Genomic DNA, 6,000 nt, shown 5'->3' with positions numbered 1-6,000 from the left:
GTCTTGTTTTTTTTTTGTTCAAAATCCTCTTGGACCCTGAATACTTTGGGACCACAAGATATACTATGTAAACTAGACATTATGACTGACTTGATTTATGTCAGCTCTGCTAATTATCTTCTAGTATACAGATGAAAATAAACATAATGCAGCATTTTTGCCAGTCATTCCAATAATCTATTAAGTAGAAGATTTTCCACTGGGAGGCTACAGAACCAGACAAATAGCTTTGTGACAGAGTCAAACAGAGGACAGTGTCATTTAGGTTACAAATTACACTTGTACAAGATGCATAACTTACAAGGGTAGTCTTCTTCTTGGGCTTGAACTTTGCTTGCTAAAGCTTTCTGCATTTTAATCTAATGAGCTGAATGAACATCAGAGAAGCCTCATTATACTTTATACAAAAGTCCTTGTGTTCAATGTTTACCACCCAGCACACCCAAAATAGCAAGCAGCAAAATACTGGGAGTTTTGTAAAACTGAACACAAGGGCTTTTTACTGGAAACAGGATGGATCATGTGGACTTTTACCAAACTGATACAAGACAAAAGGGTGTAAGTATGCAACATTTTGCATTTCTTAAAAACATTTTTTGTAATGTATTATTAAGCAAAATTTACCATTAAGGTTGAGACATTGAATTAAAACATCTTAAACAATATAATCAATATATAGTACAATGTACACTGCCATAGTTGTATATGTAGCTATCCATGCTTGTGTTCTGTTTGTCATTCAGATAACTTTTGATGTTTTTAACATTGCTGCAACATATCTACTCTAATTATTGTCTATGTCCAGTAAAATTTAAATCCATTACATATGGGTATTTAATAAAATTTACTGATAGATCTGGACATACTTTATTAAAATCATTTTTATATTCACACAATACATTAAAAAAGAAAAAAAGAAAACAGAGTGCTATAATGTGTTTCATGTAATGAATTAAACTCTTTATAAAATTTTTTTGATAATATTCTTTTTGAAAGTTAATATATTATGGTTTACATATTAGTGTATAAAAGTTATTATGTAAGCACACATGTTCTTCCTCCTATGGTGTTTGCTATATAAACAAATTAAAAATAATAAATTTCACTCACATGATTTAATATTGGGCAAACACTTATTCTGAGGTACTGTATACACCATGAAATGCTGTGTTAGTATTATTTAGTGTTGAATTAAATTAGAGTAATATATTGGCAAACTGAATTATTAATATCATTTTCTTGAGGATATATATCTTCACTATATATATATATATATATATATATATATATATATATATATATATATGAGATGTGCTAATAGTGAAATATTCGATAATTCGATTCAAATAGCTTCTGATATTGGTATATTCGAATAAATATCGAATCCCATTATAGTCTATGGGAGAAAAAAACTTGGAACCTGGAAATCAATATTCGACCACTAGGAGGTCACCAAGTACACAATAAAACCTCAGGAAATGATGCCAATACCTCTGGAATGGAAAGCAGGGGGATATGCTTGGGTGCATTTAACACTAGTGATGAACGTAAAGTAGAAGCGTACGTTTCGGTCTAGCGGTACGCACTTGCGTAATATTAGCGTATATATTATATGTATAATATAGTTAATATTATAATATATAAAATAATATGTATTAAAATGAAAGAGCTGTTCAACTCCTTCACAGGATGCAGACTGCGCAAATCATTTTTAGCATGATAACAGGTATTATCCCGCAATCATAGTATACAACCGTATACCGGATATATAATTGTCTTTTACAATAATAAAATGAAAGAGCCCTTCAACTTCTTTACAGGACGCAGACTGTGCAAATCAGTAGTAGCAAGATAATAGGTGTTATCCTGCAATCACAGTATACAGCCGCATACCGGATATATAATTATTTTTTACAATAATAAAATGAAACAGCAATTCAACTCCTTTACAGGACGCAGACTGCGCAAATTAGTAATAGCAAGATAACAGGTATTATCCAGCAAGCACAGTATATAGCCGTATACACTATCAGTAGATGTCTGAACACTGCCTGTCTCAAAACAGCTTATAAATATATGGTTTTTATACTTTTAGCCCTAACAATGGCTTTTGGGGGTCCTGTCCTACCTAACTTAACCTAAAAGCTTTTTCTCCCTGGTATACAGTCTGTCCCTCTCTAGCTCTAACCAGCAAGTGACAGGAATCTGGAATCCATTATTCTTATAGTCAGGAGGTGACATAGTTTATCCAGCTAATCACAGTTAGATTTTTTTTTTTTTTTTAAAGTCCTGCCTATTCCTAGTGCCTAGTGAAAAAAAGCGCCAGGGGGGTGGGAGGGCGAATCAAATTTTTACTGTATTATCATTCAAGTACTCAAATGCAATCGAAAAGCCTGAATAGGGTACTGTTCAATTGAATAGCTATTTGATCAAATACTATTTGCTCATCACTAATATTTATATATATATATATAATTTCTAGGTCAAGAAACGCTGGATAACTAGGCTCTTTCACAGGCTAGGGATGGGAAACAGGGGAAGGTACTTATGGAACCTGTAGTTCCAGCCCCAGGCGTGATTGGGGCTGATGCTCCAGGTCCTGTCCAGATATCGACAGCTGACTGGTATTTCAACAATCAGCACAACTCACACAACACCTTATGCTGATCGACCAGGGGAGTGAAACCCTGGCCACTGCTATAACACATAATAGAGCAGAGTACAGAAAAACATGAGAAGCTGCTATGGACGCCGTCATTATGCCTCTGGCAATCGGTCTTAGCAATTGCTATGTGTGCTTTGGTGGCCCGCGTCGGCAACGCCAGGAGCCGAACGCATGGCTCAAATCCTAACACAGATATAGGATAATTTTATAGTTTGGATAATTTCAAATGTGGCAATACCAAATATATGCATCTGAGAAGGAAATGAACATGCATAACTAAATATGTTAGGTACAATCATAAGTGGGGGCACAGCCTATACTTACTAGAAAATCACATGAACATGAGCAAAAAAGAAGTATTGAAATAAAAAAATAAAAATAACAACACTATATTAACACTATTTATGTATAGTGTTATTTCTATTTTGAATTTCATAAAGTATATTATGGATAAATTGGTGTGCCAGTCTTTTGTGCTTTACATACTTCTTTTTGCTTAGATGTTTAGATCTTCAATACCAAATATTTATGTATTTTTTACTTTCATTTATGTTTATATATATTTTTAAATACAGTTTTTGATTTTTATCTTATTCACCTAAGAGGACTTGAATCATTCCATTGCTTATATAGATCAATGCAGTACATATATTCTGCATTATTCTGTTAGATTGTCACGCTATTGCTCAGCAGGCTGTATCAATTGCCAAGTCAAGGCAGCCATTAAGGCCTTGCAGAAGTCTTGGTCTGCCATGACAATGGATTAGCTCCCTGCAAATGCATTGTTGGGGGCCGATCTATCCACTGCACCACCAATGATGCACTCTTGTACTATTTAAACAGTTAAAATAGTCTACAATGAAGATTGCTCTGTGCCAGATATTAGCAGTGGCCCTTAGGCTTCTTATAGTAGCCAGGAGCCGCCAGGTGGAGAGAGAGCCCAATAACTCTCTATAACCCCTAAATACCATGAGTTTCAATCACACAATTTTTGTATGCCACTAATTGAGTGGAGTTGAGTGGCTAAAAATGTCTTGAATTTATGAAATGATGCATATAATAGTGTCTATGTGCCTACTGCACTTAAACCATGGCCCTTTTTTAGTGAGGCCAAGCCATTTTATCGAACAAGATGCAAAAATGTCGATAAAACAGAATGAAAAACTAGTATCTAAGCCATAATACCCCTCATATAGTTACCATTCTGTGAAACTGTAGCAAAATTAGTACCCAGAATACATGCGTTTAAATCCAAAGCAGAATTTCTACATTTGTAAAAATGTTTCTAGGTTTGACATACCCCATCCCAATACTTAAAGGGGTGTCCAACTTAAAACAAACTTGGGCCTATCCACAGGTGAGGGGACAAGTAACAGATCGTGGGGGTCTGTCCGCTGTACCCCGACAATCTCCAGATTGGCCTCCAACTCCTTTGTTTTTTATACAGCGTGGGTATGGCCCTTGACCCATGGCTCTAGTCATTCTGTATGGGCTTATTCACGTAATCTACGGGTCTTTATTTCAGTATTGGAGTTAGTGCACATTGTTGTCTATTGGGCTAATCACAAGACCAATAGATTACAAGGACGTAAACCAATGCTGAAAAAAAAGGACATGTCCTAGTGTGGACCTATATATATTTTTTTTTTACGGATTCTCTCATAGAAATCAATGGGATTCGCTATTTTTTATGGATTGTAACCGGTTTGGCATCTGTAATTCCAGATGAGTTATAATTGACATGTCGGGAAAAAAAATAGGATTTACAGAAATACGGATGCACTACACATGCACTACATATGCCCAATCTATAATTTTTAGAGGATTTTATAGGTGGACTTGAAAAAAATACTGAGCATGTGCATAAGGCCTTAGTGTGCGTGCACACTACCGAATTCCCGCGTATGACTCGCGGTGGATTCCGTCACTCGTACCGACATGCGGTGGCGTGCATCTCCGCCCGTGCCATAGTCACTATTCTATGCATGGGCGGATTCCGCATTCCACCAAAAGAATTGACACGTCACTTCAAATGTGGAATCCGCCCGTGCATACAATAGTGCCTATGGCACAGGCGGAGATGCGTGCCGCCGCGTGCGGGTACAAGCGATGGAATCCACTACATGTCAAATGTGGGAATTCTGTAGTGTGCACGCACCCTCAGAGAGAAAAAGAGCCAAGTACAGCTCTTTCCAGCGGCTCCATAGAGAATGAATAGAGCCGCGAGTCACTATTGAAAGTATCTGTTGAACAAAGTAAAATAATTGAACAGGTGTCACTAAATGGGGGTTCTCTATCACACATATACGGCTCTGCCTGCCACTGGAATCCATACAAGTATTTCAAAATGTAAAAGTAGCAGGAAACATATTGGTTAAAATACCTTTCTCTTACAGTTCATACAACAATGAAATGTGGTAGTGACTTTGTATATAAACTTTGTAATTACATTAGAGGATAAGATTTCATCCATGCGGAAGCTTACTTCTATCTATACAGCCTTGCCTAATCTTTATATTCAAAGCATTATCGTGTATAACAAGGTTCTTTAAATGGAAAGTGTTATCAGTTTGAAGAAGAAAATACTTTAAAGATGCACTAAGGTCAGACGCAATGAACATCATGTGCATTGTATTCGATGCTTTAGAGGCACTTTTAAAGCTACAAAGGTGGTATAATGTTAAATGTTTTCACTAACCATATTATTTATAAGGATTTAAACTGACAGATGTAGATATATCTTAGAATGAGATCTATATTTGCAAAGAGAATAGGGTAATAAAATGATAAGGGTAGTGCAATGGGAAAATAGAAATTTTAAATCCTCATTCAAGCCCTATAAAGATATGCAGCTGTTTAAACAGATAATGTCTTCTGTAAACGTTTGCTGCTGCATCAAATATATTGGGGATTAATAACTTAAAGGGAATTTATCTGAATTATTATGTTTATCACTTACAGCGTGCTTACTATCGTTCTGAACTTGACATTGAAATATATTCCGCGCACTTATTTGGTAACATTAAATTATAATAGTACTTTATGATACAAGCACAGATAGATAGATAGATAGATAGATAGATAGATAGATAGATAGATAGATACTGTATGGCAAATCAGTTATTTAAAGAGAATCTGTGGCCAGTTAAAAAAAAAAAAAGAGTAATTATTCATATGGTGGCCTGATAACATTGGTACTTTTATTCTCTCTTTACAGCAGGGGTGGGGAACCTTTTCCATGTCGAGGGCCGGTCGGGCATTAATAAAATCATTCGAGGGCCGCATACCGTGTGCGGCAGTTAGTAGCGTGGGTTTGCAGCACCCAGGGCAAGGCA

At 36.0% G+C, this 6,000-nt stretch overlaps 1 protein-coding gene across 1 annotated transcript in view; it reads left to right on the top strand.

Annotated features, from left to right (window-relative positions):
- Window positions 1-349: 349 nt before the first annotated feature.
- The window catches only part of LOC138783296 (cadherin-19-like), a 107,688-nt gene continuing 102,037 nt past the window's right edge, over window positions 350-6,000 (top strand). The window contains exon 1 of the mRNA XM_069957833.1: window positions 350-558. The gene's annotated coding sequence lies outside the window, so the exon portion shown is untranslated. The remainder of the gene's footprint in view (window positions 559-6,000) is intronic.

The sequence above is a fragment of the Dendropsophus ebraccatus genome, chromosome 2 (genome assembly GCF_027789765.1).
Source record: "Dendropsophus ebraccatus isolate aDenEbr1 chromosome 2, aDenEbr1.pat, whole genome shotgun sequence".
Classification (NCBI taxonomy): Eukaryota; Metazoa; Chordata; class Amphibia; order Anura; family Hylidae; genus Dendropsophus; species Dendropsophus ebraccatus.
The sequence above is the reverse complement of the archived record's forward strand: the minus strand, read 5'-3'. Positions and strand labels throughout refer to the sequence as shown.